This window comes from Narcine bancroftii, chromosome 8 (genome assembly GCF_036971445.1).
Source record: "Narcine bancroftii isolate sNarBan1 chromosome 8, sNarBan1.hap1, whole genome shotgun sequence".
Taxonomy (NCBI): domain Eukaryota; kingdom Metazoa; phylum Chordata; class Chondrichthyes; order Torpediniformes; family Narcinidae; genus Narcine; species Narcine bancroftii.
In genome coordinates this window covers 41,878,323-41,893,466 of record NC_091476.1, presented here as the reverse complement: position 1 = coordinate 41,893,466, position 15,144 = coordinate 41,878,323, and the positions used below count along the sequence as shown (strand labels likewise).

Genomic DNA, 15,144 nt, shown 5'->3' with positions numbered 1-15,144 from the left:
CTAAATGAAATGGGAGCTTGTAATACCTCCCACCAACAAAGGAAATTTTGAACTGTAAGAGCAAAATTTTAACTTCAACCTACAATGTTTGAAATAATACATTTACTATTGTTGCATGATATAATGCAGACAAATATAATATTGTTCAGCAACATTGCAAACTTAACATCTAAAAGGAAATCAGCAATTACATTATCCTTGGCTTTAATATGAGTTATCATTAAATAATATTCCTGCAGAATTATATTCCAGTTTAACAATTATCTATTTTTGTTTTTAATTTTACTCAAGAACACTGAGGAATTATGGTCAGTAAACACAACAAGTGGTCCCTGGGCTGTGCAGATGTAAACATCAAAATGATTTTAAAAAACCAGTACAAGTGAATTTGGTTAGCCAAAAGTTTACCAGCCTTATTCCCATGCAGATTTAGATTTAGTCTTGAGGATTTGGGCTTGAAAAGAATAAATGAAGAGGAAATCATATTTAGTTCTGAATTCAACCCTTCATCTATAAAGCTCAAGTTTTGGAGCTAAAGCATATTGTTGATCAATAACCTTCCATTGATTAGCCAAGTAATTTCTCTCAAAATACACCCTCTTTTTAACATTAGCCATAAATGAAATTATTTGACCTTTGAAGGCATCTCAGACTATCAAATCAGAAACTTCCGGAGAGGAATTTACAGTGGAAAACATGGTAATTTGATCTTCGACGGGCTTAAAATCTCGGGGTCTGATAGCAAAAGAGAGTTAAACTGCCACTCTCTCGTAGTTCTCGGTAGGTCTGGGTCATTTAGAGACAAATTCACAGGCAAATGGCCAGAAATTAATATAGTTTCATAAGTAAACGCTCAAACATAGGGATTCATTGTTGGTCAGTAGGGAAGTAATCAATATGTGAACGTGCATGGTGAACCTTAGGAAAAAGAAAGGAGAATTCTTTATCATCAGGATTTAAAAATCTCCATACATCAATTTTCAAGATAAATGGTCAAGTGTTGGATCAAGCCAGCAATTTAAATCACCAACTATAATCAAAGAGTAGGTACTTTAGTCTGGTAAAGAAGAAAAAAGAAATTAACAAAATTGTGGATCATCGGTATTAGGACTATAAACATTGAGAAAAACATATTGCTTATTGTACAATTTACCAGATAAGTTTTCTAAAATGACCATTGGGATCACTAATAAACTCATGCTTAATAAATGGCAATGATTTATTCATCAACATTGAAACTCCCCTAGATTTGGCCATAAATGCTGAATGGTAATGCTGTCCCTTCCAAAATACTCAGGAGGCATGAATTGTCAGATATATAAAGGTGAGTTTCTTGTAAAAAAATAATCCACTTTTGAATTTTTTTTAATGTGTGAATTAACCTTATGGTGTTTAACCAGATGATTCAACCCAGAAATATTCCATGAAAATATCTTTAAACTTCTAGCCATCTAGAAACTTAAAAACCATGGCTTTTGGAGAGATAACAAATGCTATAATAAAAGCCAGAACAATTCTGTCTCTCTCTCTCACCACTTGACCCTGGATAAAGCAACACATTTTCTCTCTTTTCCTGGGCATAGTCTGTTCCTGATTGTTGCCACTCAGTTCTCTCCACAGTTGTTAATGTTTGCAACCTGTACTAACCCTTAAAATGTCAGTCACTGGATAGAGAAATAGAGACAAGGCATCAAACTGGTGGTCTTACTTCAGGATGTTCTAATGAACGATGAACAGCCTTCATATTTGTTCTGTTTCTCTCTTTATTAATGCTACCTGACCAGCTAACCTTTAGCATCTCCAACAAGTATAGTTTTCTTTTTCTCTTTAGCAGATTGTATGATTCTGTTTTTGTACAAAAATGCTGGAAAAATTACACAAGTCATGCAGTGTTCTTTATGTAGCAATATAGACATGTAACCAACGTTTCAGGCTTGAGCCCTTCAGCAAGTTATGAGCAGAAAGCAAGCAGGCTCCAGAATAATATAATGGGGCAGCAGGAGGACCAGGTCACAGGCAAGTTGTCATAGGTGGATGTGGGTGGGAGGGCACAAAAGCTGGAGGGCTGAGAAATGACGGGGAAGGGGTAGATCTCTGAATGGAAAGGGAAAGGGGTAGAGAACTGGAGGTATGGATACAGAGGGATGGGGAGGAGAGGGAGACAGGGGTGTGGCTTAACAGAAACTAGAAAATTCGATGTTAATGCTAAATGGTTGAAGAGAAGCCCAGATGAAGTATTAGTTGTTGCTCCCCAATTTACAGATGGCCTTGGTTTGGCAGTACGCGAGGCCCCATGGACAGGAATGTTGATATGGGAATATGGCGAGGAATTGAAATGGATGGCCACTGGGAGATTCCCGCCATTGTGGCAGAGAGAGCTAAGGTGCTCAGTGAAATGATCTCCTAGTCTGTGAACAGTCTCTCCAATGTAGAGAAGGCCACAGCACGAGCACCAGATATGTTTTTTTTTTTCCCTGCTTCTGAGTTCCTAGACTGATGGAGCTCAGTGCAGCATTTACATTTACCATGCAACAAGCATTGCATTTCAGGAACAATATCTTCTTGGCTTGGCTTCGTGGACAAAGATTTATGGAGGGGTAAATGTCCACGTCAACTGCAGGCTCGTTTGTGGCTGACAAGTCCGATGCGGGACAGGCAGATACGGTTGCAGCGGTTGCAGGGGAAAATTGGTTGGTTGGGGTTGGGTGTTGGGTTTTTCCTCCTTTGTCTTTTGTCAGTGAGGTGGGCTCTGCGGTCTTCTTCAAAGGAGATTGCTGTGAGGCGCCAAGATGTACGGTTTGAGGCGATATCAGCCCACTGGCGGTGGTCAATGTGGCAGGCACCAAGAGATTTCTTTAGGCAGTCCTTGTACCTCTTCTTTGGCGCACCTCACCTGTGATTAGTCCAGCCTTTCTCATACTTGTCTAAACTTCCATCTCCTCTTCTCTGAACCCTGAATGGACCCACTTATCCAACATTCGGTGCATTTCCTGGCAGTTTCTTTAATACAGTGTATATTGTAAGATGGGAGAACAGTTCATCTGTTAATGACTTTGCAAGCTCAATTTACCCCTCATTTGAATGAAGCAAATATCTTCAGGATTTTAAAGAAATGCTGGCAATCTTATTAGGCACAAGCAGTGTAATGCTTGCTGTAAAAAAATCTAAAGGCACCTTGTCGATTGTTTATTTTTGACTATCTTTCAGCTCATACAGCAGGTAACACAATAATCAGGCAAGATCTGTGCAAAGGTTTTCAACCTGAAACCTTTACTCTTTCCCTTTTTATGGATGTTACCTGACCTACAAAATATTTCCCAAGTTATATTTTTGTTACATTAAAGAGTGATGCTCTCACTTTAATCTAAGTGTTGCAGGACTAGTGCTGCTGAGGTGTTTTTTTTCTGACTCACTTCCTATCTCTTCTGGTAAGTAGAGCAATCTCAGCTCATCCTCGAAGAGGCCATCACCCAGCACATTGACACTGGCTGCAATATAATGGCAGCAAAAGCACAGAAATGGTGGAGGAACTCAACGGGTCTTGCTGCCTTTCTCTGCTTTTCGGACAGCCACAGCATCTGCAGACTTCCATGTTTCGCTGCAATATAAAGGCAAAAGGCACGCTATTCTTTGTAAAGTTTAAAATGAATACAAACTCTGATGTGGTCTAAACTATGAGTCGGACTAAATTGTAAAACTACATTTGTAATTCCAATGTGTTTTAAATGTCAGGCTTAGGGACATTTTATAGATATGTAATAATGTAGTATATAAATGTCCCTTAATAATTGAAAATCATGCTCGTGATGATGAACAATACACAGTTTGCTATTCACTGTCCATTAGCCTCAACAAAAAGAAGCTGTCCACTTGTAAAGGGCCAGAACATTGAGTTATTAAGTCATGCGGCACAGAAAGAGGCCATTTGGCTCATCCAGACAATGCTAGCAAGTAGTCACCTGCACTATTACCGTTAACCAGCCACTTGGCCCATTCTCTTTAGTCTTGGTTATTTGAGTGTTTGTCTCAATGCTTCATCAATTATGCACCTCCACAGCCCTGTCACTTAGTCCATTCTAAACCCCAACCTTTCTCCAGGCGAAAAAAAAACAAATCCTTGTATCCCCTTTCAACTCCTCACCTTAAACCTATGCCGTCTGGTTACAGACGCTGTGTTATGGGGAGATGCTTCCACTAAGAGTGCCTATATAATTTTATGCACCTTCATTAGTCCTCCCCGCCACCCCCCACACACATCTCAACCTTCTTCACACAAAGGCAAAAGGAACTCCATTTTTTTTCCATTTGTCCTCATAACTGAGGCATTCTACCCTTGTCAATCTTCTCCACACTTGTCCACCAACCATTCTCCACCAACCGTGAGAAAAATCACATACAATATTCCAATGAAGCTGCACCATGACCTGCTTAATGAAGGCTCTTTGCCTTCTAATCACCCCATATACTGGTTCTAACACCTTAAAGGATCTTTTATGCCAAGGTCCCTTAATTCCTCAATATTCCTGGGGCCCTGTCATTCACTGCATGAATCCTATCCATATTTAACACCAAGAGTGTATTAATTTGTATTTATCAAGGTTAAATTCTACCTGTTACTTCTCTGCTCACCTTACCAGGCAATCAATATTTTACATTTTTTTTAAATTTAATTTAGAGACACAACATGGTAACAGACCCTTCTGGCCCACAAGCCCAATTGCACCCATGTTACAATTAAACTACTAACCCTCTACACCAGCGGTTCTCAACTATTTTTCTTTCTACTCGCGTAACACGTTAAGTAATCCCTGTGCCATCGGTGCTCTATGATTAGTAAGGGATTGCTTAAGGTGGGATGTGAGTGGGAAGGGAAGGTTGACAATCACTGCTCTAGACCCAATTGTTACTGAAATATTTTGCTGGAGAAAAATTGTCATTGGCCCATTTCCTTTGGAGTTATGAAATCATGCACATAACTAATCAATTAGGGATGATTAAAACAGATGCTTTCAAACTTGTTCTTTCCACCCACATCCCACCTTAAGCAATCCCTTATTAATCACAGAGCACTTATGGCATAGGGAATACTTAAAGTGGTATGTGAGTGGATAGAGGATGAGGGAGGAAACTGGAGCACTGTGTGATTATGAGGAGAACGTGTAAACTCCTTACAGACAGCATCGGATTTGAACCCGGGTCACTGGTACCTTAAAGGTGTTGCTCTAACCACTATGTTAAGCATGCCGCCAATTACTTGAAGCCTGATGATAAGCTATGTCATGTTCTTCTTACTCGCCTTTTAGCTGTTAACCCTCCAATTCTTGCCAGTGGGAAAGGGTCCCTGGCTGGTGACCACCAGGAGCTGGATGCAGCTGCAGTCTATTGTTGGGCTGTTTCTATTCATGTGAAGGATGGTATGAATTACAGTGAAATTATGCATTCATTTCTCAATTTTCACACCATCAGTGTTTTTGCATCATCTGCAAACTTAGTGATCAGAGCTCCAATTTTTACATTATGTCATTAATGTAAATAACAAAAATTCAGTGTCCAGGTATAAATTCCTGTGGTGGACTACTGATCATAGACGTTAATTCAGATAAAAACAACCCACCACTTTCACCCTTTGTAATATAATAGCAAACCAATTAAGAACTGCTCATAGCAACCCTTTGAGACTCTACTCATGTTAGGAAGATTGGTCCACAGAGTGAAGACATCTGTGTGTGTATTTGTTTAAAGTGTACTGATGTTGCACTCGTAGAAGCACACGATACTTCACAAATCAACCAACTAGTTCCAATGGCATAGAAACCATGATGATTGGAGCTGATTGATTTGTTGCAGCCTTCATCTGCCTTCACAGCCTTTGAGTCAGAGTAACTTTGTCCACCTGTTCCAGCGTTGAGTACCCTACCAGGAGCATAGCTCCAGACAGCATCACTCTCAGGATCTCAGGACCACATAAGCTTCTCCACCATGACAAGGTGACAATCTACTGAATATGTATTGTTTGTCTGTATGTGTGCAATGGCTGGATGTGTATTTGCATGTTTTTACACTGAGGATCAGAGAACACTGTTTCGTTGGGTTGTACTTGTACAATTGGATGATAATAAACTTAAACTTGAACTTGAATTAAAGATTCAACTCATCTCAAACCATTTTCACTCAAGGTGTATTTTAAAGGTATTTGCTATGTACTGTGGTAACCTTGAATGTGCTGACATGAGCATGTCACCTTAACTGATGCAGATCAGGTATTCAGCAGGTATGACCAACACCAACACACATTGAACTGTGGGAGTGCAACGAGTCATCATTGAGCCCAATGCCAAAGGACATCTAATTCTTTTTAGATAATCTTTCAAGCTGACAGATTTCAGATTTATTGTCAGAGTACATACGTGACATCACGTACAACCTTGAAATTATTTTTTTCAGAGAGAGAGGTAGAATTACCACTTCCTGGTATGCAAAAAAAAACTGTACACAGCGAATACATGTAAATACATAAAGAACTGAAAACAGATAATGAATGTAAACAAACTGACTGTGCAATACAGAGAGAATAATAAAACAATAAAGTTCACAAGTAAGAGTCCTTAATTGTGAGACCCTGATTGAGTTTGTTGTTGAGGAGTCTGGTGGTGGAGGCGTAGCAGCTGTTCCTGAACCTGGTGGTGCGAGTCTTGTGGCACCTAGACCTCCTTCTTGATGGCAGCAGTGAAAACAGGGTGGTGTGGATCCTTGATGATTGCTATTGTTCCCCAATGGTAGTATTCACTGTATATATTCTCTTTCAGGCATAAGCCAAAATTGGCACATTTGATTATTAGAAGTGATGCGTCGAAGAAGGCATCGTCAGTGCAGATGTTGGCATGATAAGTGTAGAAGAAGGCGTGATTCACAGAAACAGAAGCCCGATTTGCCTTAGGTGGAGTTCAATTCACCCACCAGCCTGTGCAGCCACCACTCCCATGCCTGCCAGCGCCACCCTCCAACATACAATGAACACACACCTCTTTTTTCTCTGCTCTGTCCACCCTTCCTCCTCCCCCATTTGCTCTTAACTTATTAAAAGGTCGAAGCCAAATACAGCATGGCGGCAATCAAGGCCAACTCTCCTGAGACCTTCTTGTCACGTTTATTTTGAAGCATGGAATGTAAAAGATTGGCCTCCCCTGTTCTAGATGGTGGGGAGGCTTTTGCCTGTGATGTACTGGGCTGAGTCCACTACCTTTTAGAGGGCTTTACGCTCAGGAGTATTTGTGGCCTCATACCAGACCGTGATGCTGCCCATTAGCACATTTCCCACCACATCTCTGTAGAAATTTGCCAGGATATCAAAACTCTGCAAACTTCGGAGGAAGTAAAGGCACTGATGTGCTCTCTTCCCAATTGCCCTGGTGTGTTGGGTCCAGGAAAGATCCCACAAGATAGTGACTTCCATGAACTTAATTTTTTTCCAGTTTCCAGGAACACATGCCTTCCCAAATCACCCGAGGAAATGAGAAAATTACATCAATGCCATGAACATAGAAAGAAAAATCTAATGGTTTATTACAAAGGATGTGAGCAAAATTTATTCATTTTCATTAATTTGATATAAATTATCAGAGAATATGAAAGACTTTGCATAGACACAGCAGGAGAAGGAAGATTATGTTGACATTTTTATGAATATGTCTGCAGGGAGTTGGCAATCCTACAATAATTCTCACCAATTATTATGAGGCAAAATGTAAAGAAAGTTATTAGAAAGCATGAATAGTACCTATTATACATTTCATTTCCTGCAGGAGGTATTGTTCCTTCACTTAGCTCTTCTTGTATATATTAGCTCAGGCCAGTCAGTCCTTCTATTTCCTTTCCTGATTTGTCAAGAATAATCAAGATATTGTTGCCATCGGTAAATGATTTGCAAATTGATTGCAGAGTAAGCTCTAAAAAGGGAGGATGCATTTCTCATCCAAACAAAATTGCTTTTAAGTATCTTCCCAATGCTTTGCTCCAGGTCTGGATTAACCATTGAGCAAAATAAGCATGTGTTTAGAGCAGTGGTTTGCAACCTTTTCTTTTCACTCACATACCACTTTAAGTGATCCCTATGTCATTGGTGCTCTGTGATTAGTAAGGGATTGCTTAAGGTGGTATGTGAGTGGGATGAGAATCACTTCACAAGACCCAATTGTTACTGAAATATTTTGCTTGAGAAAAGTTGTCATTGGCCCATTTCCATTGGAGTATGAAACCATGCACATAACAAGTTAGTTACGATTAAAACAGTGGTTCTCAAACTATTTATTTCCATCCACTTTCCACCTTAAGCAATCCCTTACAGAGCACTTCTGGCATAGGGATTACTTAAAGTGGTATGTGAGTGGAAAGAAAAAGGCTGAGAACCACTCGTTCAGGGCAACAAGGGAAGGAGGTACTACAGAGTTTTATTTTCAGTGTGGGATTTACTATGGTGCACCTGAACTAGGTCCCCACAATAAATGAAAAAAAAAAATATATATATACATACAAAGGTTATATTTGATATAGATGTGGGGTCTGGCCTGGAAGAAAACTGAATTTTTGATCTATTATTTCACATTCAGCATTTATTGAGTTTTAATGTCTTGTCAGTTAAACAATGGAAGGATTGAGGGAGAACCTACGTCAAGAAGACTGAGGCCCCAAGCAAAAATGAGCTTCACAATCAGAGCACACTCAGCAATTGGTGGCCCAGAGAGCAAAAAGATCTCATTGATGTATAAATCTCCGGTAAAGGAGATCAAGTACCAACACAAATTTCAGGGGTTTCTGAACTCCCCATTAAGCAAGCCCCACTGAAAATTAATGGTTAGTAGGTCAGCAGTTCAATGATGGTCATGAGTCTCTGTTGACCAATTAACTTCCAACCCATCTGGTCAAATCTCCAGAAATATGCACATTCTATGAGGGAAACTGTTCTTTCCCCTTGGCTGGGATGTCTAGAATCAGAAGCTACTTTAGAATAAAGGGTAGATATTCAGAACAGAGATAAAAATATATTTCTTCACACTTAAGGTTAAGATTCTTTGGAATTCAAAAGCCAAGAGAGTTGTGAAAGCTTACACACTGAATATGTACAAAAAATCTCTTTGAGCGGAAAGTCCTGAAAAAGGTAATGGACAGAACAAGGTTCATCACAGGCAAAATGTTCCTCACCATTGAGAACATTTACATGAATGTTCTGTGTGGAAAAAATAGTTTGATGGGTCCCAAGGGCAATCAATCTGAACACAGGCTAGTTGAACAGTAGTTTTTATTTACACATGTAGGGAAGTCACAACAGGGGGAAAATGCACACACATACTCATCAGATTTAATGACACACACACAATCACTCACTGATAGAAAGGTATACAATCAAGTTACAGCATATGATAACTCCCACCCCTTGATATCTCTAGCAGGCACAGCCCCTATCTAAACTAAGCTAAAGACATACAATATTACAACTCCCAATCCTTTGTCTGCACCCACCTTACCAATAACTTTCCAACATTGTCCACTGTTTCCAATCTGGAGTTGAGTGAGGGTTCTTCCCAGAAGAAGAGGCCGATGGGTCACACGTGGTGGGGTTTTTGTACCATCAGCTGAAGAGACCAGCGCAAGTATCAATGAGGCAATGAAAGAGACCAATGACCAGGTGTGCGCTGACCTGTGGGCAAAGCTTGACCGTGATTGGGAAGTGAGGTGACTTCCGACTAGGTTCCAGACAGAGAGATCATATGACCTTCCATAATCCACATTCCCACCAGATTCCAGACAGAGGAATCACTGGCAGATATCATATGTGGTAACATATGAGTGTGTCATTTAATCCAGCGAGTGTGTATTTGTGTGTGCCTCTTAACGTCGTTGGGACTCCCCTACATATGTAAATAAAAACACTGTTCAACCAGTCCATGTTTAGATTTGTTGCCCTTTGGACCCATTGAACCAGTTTCACACACATGCAAATTGGTGCTGTGAGAAGGATGTGAATACTGATAAATTAAGTTTGCCCAGTATTGCCCGCTATAATTTCCCTCTTTTTAGATAGACCTTGCGACTTCTGTACCCACAAATGGCAACTATGGTTCTGGCTTCATCATGGGAAAGTGAGACCCCCCCCCCCCCCCCCAGGCCCTCTGCCCATTGTCATGTTCTATTGGCCCCAAGATGCCCACTTTGATGGTGTGCTCACAATGTCAAGGGGCTAGGGTCCCACAGGTTGGAGTAAAAAGTGGCGGAGCAGATTTGAGTAGCTCGGTCCACAGCAGCATTGTGGGCAACTTCAACAGTATCCCTGGAGGTGTGCATGTCTATAGAGCAAGCGGCTATGGATCTGCCACCCAGTTTCTTGCCACCGGATGATCCATACTGCCATGTCATTTGCAACTGCCCATAACGCATTCTGGCCTGTAATCTCTTTTAGAGTGAGCACTACAGCTTGGCCAGTGGGCTGGACACCTCTCCCCTTCTTGTGTATATGTTTTACCTGTGGTGCACCCCTTCCATCGCTGTTTGCTGCACTTTCACCATCTGGAGCCATCAGTTAACCAAGCTTCTTGCTGTTCTGGATCTAGAGTAGTGAGCGGTTGGCCCCAGGCCACTGTGGGTATCTCGTGTGGGGGGAGCCATCACATTCAGGTAAGAACACGATCCGATCATGTAAGTGGCTCACCCTTTCAGGACAGGCCTCTGGATGGTCCACAATGTAGTGAAAAACCTTGCGAAAGGTAGTAGACATAGCTCAGTTCATCACAGGGAAATCTCTCTCCACCATTGAGAGCATCTCCATGGAACGAAGCCAATGGAGAGCAGCAGCAATTATCAAGGATCCACACCCCACAGGACACCAGGACATGCTCTGTTCTCGCTGCTGCCAGCATAGGTGTCACATGATATGTACCACCAGGTTCAGGAATAGTTTCTACCCCTCCACCATCAGACTCCTAAATGACAAACTCAATCAGAGACTCATTTAAGGACTTTTACTTTGCACCTTATTTATCATTGAATGTTAATTTTCTGTATTACAGAGTCAGTTTGATTACATTTCTTTCTTTGTTTACATTTCTATCTTTTGCATACGTGTAGCAGCTATTATGATAGAGTTGCTAAAGAAATACAAACACACGTCAGAGCAGTCAACTCAAAACTGATTTATTCAGTATTTACAGGCTTCTTTTATATACTGTGTGTCCAAGGCTTCACGGGACAAGGTGGGATGTCACTATGAGATTGCTGCCGATCCATGGGACCGTCAGGTTTAAATTAAGCCTTGTAAGTATCCTGCACCTTCCAGCAGGAGACTCATCAGCTCAACGTGCCGTTCCTTGGCACTCAGTATCCCTCGCGTGCGGTCCATTAGGTGAGTAGGCAGATATCCGCATTTTGGTTCTGCAGTGACAGTTCATATTGTCGCGCTGTGCGCCTGCTCAGCCCGCTACACGGCCGCTACTTTGCACCTTATTTATTATTGAATATTAATTTTCTGTATTTCAGAGTCAGTTTGATTACATTTTTTTTGTTTACATTTCTCTCTTTGGTATATGTATGATTTCTTGAATATAGATTTTTGCACAACCGATAAGTAGAAATTCTGCCTGGCCTGCAGGAAAAAGAATCTCAGGGTTGTATGTGATGTCATGTCTGTATTCTAACAATGCACCTGAACTTTGAAATCAACAAACATTAAGATGATAAAGGAATCAAGAGATTTGAGGTTATTGTCGGAAAGAGGCACTGAAGTGAAAGATCAGTGGAGAGGGTACTATGCCTGAATCATCTCTGACATTTTATGTTGTTATGTCAGGTACCCCACAAGAATGCTAACTCCCAGTCCTCAATATGATTTTAATTCACAAGCATTCATTCACAAGCTTAGAAGAAGATATATTAGGATTCAGTAGGTTACGAGCCAACCATTCACAGAATGATGGTCCACTATAGTATAATCAAAGTGAACTTCAGCTGAGGGAGAGGATAAAAGATTCTCCAAAAGGGTGTAATGGTACATAGCACATTGGAAACATAACGGGAAAATATTAATAGATGTATTATTGCTTTACTGGGTTTTCTTCCATGAAATAAATTGAAAGAGTGACAGATACACTTGATATTTATTTTTATATCTTTGAAACACAATAGTCTGTAGGCTCTGTGATTGTAGTAAAAGCACAGGAATGCTGGAGGAGCTCAGCAAATCTCGCAGCACCCATAGGGTTTAAAGAAATATAACTGACATTTTGGGCCCGAGCTATTCCTCAAGATTATCTTACCTGAGTAGGCCATGCCAGTGGAGGAGACTTTGTGGAGTGGGAGTGGGAAAGTGGTGGTCCTACTGATGGAGTGTTGGATGGAATCACATTGTCGAATAGGGAGGAACAAGTAAGGTTGTTGCAATAATGCAGCAAAAGTGATACTGTTTGTCAACCAAAGCAGGATGCAGCATCTTGTGAAGCCAAGGTTAAGTAGCTTTTTTAAGGTAATCAATAGAATTCAGTGGAAGTAGAATTTGTCATCCAATCTCAACTTGAAACTATGTTGAGTAGCTATGCAAGGCAAGACAAATAGTGTGAGTGAAATTGGCGAGGTTAAATTGAATACATTATTTATTTAACACTGTCCAACATTAATGCTTTCTTGATGTAAAATTCTATTTAAGGCTTGCTCATGTCATTATATACTGCCATTAATTTAACATTGTGCAATATTTTAAAATCACTTTAATGCATTAGTATGATATTTCTCCTTCATTTAAAATTAAAATAAATATTTTATCTTCAACAATCCACAACTGAATTCCAGACACTGTTGCAAAGCTGGGGAATTGTACCTACACAGAAATTGGGCCACAATCACTGAAGAGGATTGGTGAAGATACTCAATGCATGCAAGGTAAATTATCCATTGATTTGGGGCCCTTTTCAGATCAAATAAAATGCTATAAATTTTCATGTAATATTATACAAAATTGCCTTAAATCTGGCATAAGACTGACAAAAATTCCCAATAGCATTCCCTTGCAGTCAAAGAAAGAGAAGCAAAAGAGAGCCCCCCCCCCCCCCCACCAGAGCCACTGAGTGCTAGTGGATTCACCAATTCACCACCAGCACTCCCACAGCCTTGACAGCCAGATCCAAAACTCTGACCTGATGAGGAAGCCTTTACCACCAAGGGGCTTATGTAGTGGAAGTTCAGAGGATCAAAAGAGCACAAGATATAGGAGCAGAAGTAGGCCCATTGACCCATTGAGTCTGCTCTGCTCTTCTAATCATTAGCTGATCCATCTACCTACTCAGCTCCACTCCCTGGCTTTCTTCTCATAACTCTTGATGCCCTGACTTATCAAATATCTGTCAATCTCTGCCTTAAATACCTCAATGACCTCGCATCCATAGCTAGCCATAGCAACAAGTTCCACAGACACATAACCCTCTGACAAAAGATTTTTTTTATGCATCTCCATCTTAAATTCACACCCAAACATTGCATTCACCTTCTCCACCACTGACTAAACCCAGCGGTCAAACTTTAGGATATCCTGCACGAGGACTCCCAAGTCCCTTTGCACCTCAGAATTTTTAATTTTCTCCCCATCTAAATAATAGTCTGCCCATCTATTTCTTCTACAAAAATGCATGACCATACACTTTCCAATACTGTATTTCATCTACCACCTCTTTGCTCATTCTCCTTATCAATCCAAGTCTCACTGCAACCATTCGATATCTTCAGCACCGCCTCCCCTATTTTTGCATCATCTGAAAATTTAGGTAAAATGCCATCTATATCAAAATGATTTATATACAATGCAAAAAGAAGTGGCCCCAACTCCGACTCCTGCAGAACACTACTGGTAAAGAGTATCCATCCAGAAGAGGGTCATTTTATTTCTAATCTGTGTTTCCTGCCAATCAGCTAATGCTCTACACTTGAAGGATTTTATCAATTTGTAGCCCACTTTGGGAAGACTTTTTCAAGTTATTCTTCCAGCTGCCTTTTTTCCTAAGGAAAATGTTGCAATGTGTCCTGACTGGTGTACTTTGACAACAGAGGTTCACAGATGTCCAGGAGGTACTAACCACCTCAACATCTGTGAACCTCTATCATTGAGGTCATAAGCACTACATCAGTTATCTCTTGGAGACAGCATTTGTTAACTGTATTGAAAACTAATGCTACTTGCTACATGTGTATCCTAATATTTTTAAATTTTAAACCTCCACTTTTCTTTACATAAAACTTTGAGAACTCTTTAGAAAGGGTGGTAAATCTATGGAATGTGTTGCTACCGATGGCAACGTCACTGGGTATATATATTTTTTTCTTTGGCTTGGCTTCGCGGACGAAGATTTATGGAGGGGGTAAAAAGTCCACGTCAGCTGCAGGCTCGTTTGTGGCTGACAAGTCCAATGCAGGACAGGCAGACACGATTGCAGCGGTTGCAAGGGAAAATTGGTTGGTTGGGGTTGGGTGTTGGGTTTTTACTCCTTTGCCTTTTGTCAGTGAGGTGGGCTCTGCGGTCTTCTTCAAAGGAGGTTGCTGCCCGCCAAACTGTGAGGCGCCAAGATGCACGGTTTGAGGCGTTATCAGCCCACTGGCGGTGGTCAATGTGGCAGGCACCAAGAGATTTCTTTAGGCAGTCCTTGTACCTTTTCTTTGGTGCACCTCTGTCACGGTGGCCAGTGGAGAGCTCGCCATATAATACGATCTTGGGAAGGCGATGGTCCTCCATTCTGGAGACGTGACCCATCCAGCGCAGCTGGATCTTCAGCAGCGTGGACTCGATGCTGTCGACCTCTGCCATCTCGAGTACTTCGACGTTAGGGGTGTAAGCGCTCCAATGGATGTTGAGGATGGAGCGGAGACAACGCTGGTGGAAGCGTTCTAGGAGCCGTAGGTGGTGCCGGTAGAGGACCCATGATTCGGAGCCGAACAGGAGTGTGGGTATGACAACGGCTCTGTATACGCTTATCTTTGTGAGGTTTTTCAGTTGGTTGTTTTTCCAGACTCTTTTGTGTAGTCTTCCAAAGGCGCTATTTGCCTTGGCGAGTCTGTTGTCTATCTCATTGTCGATCCTTGCATCTGATGAAATGGTGCAGCCGAGATAGGTAAACT

The 15,144-nt window shown here is 41.1% G+C and overlaps 1 long non-coding RNA gene across 2 annotated transcripts in view; it reads left to right on the top strand.

The window, feature by feature from the left end:
- The window catches only part of LOC138741724 (uncharacterized), a 73,892-nt gene that overhangs the window by 20,093 nt on the left and 38,655 nt on the right, over positions 1-15,144 (top strand). The window contains exon 3 of one of the 2 annotated variants that reach the window (XR_011343710.1): positions 12,832-12,921. The exons of the other annotated variant lie outside the window; for it this stretch is intronic. This is a non-coding gene — a long non-coding RNA (uncharacterized lncRNA). The remainder of the gene's footprint in view (positions 1-12,831; positions 12,922-15,144) is intronic. 2 annotated transcript variants of the gene reach the window in all.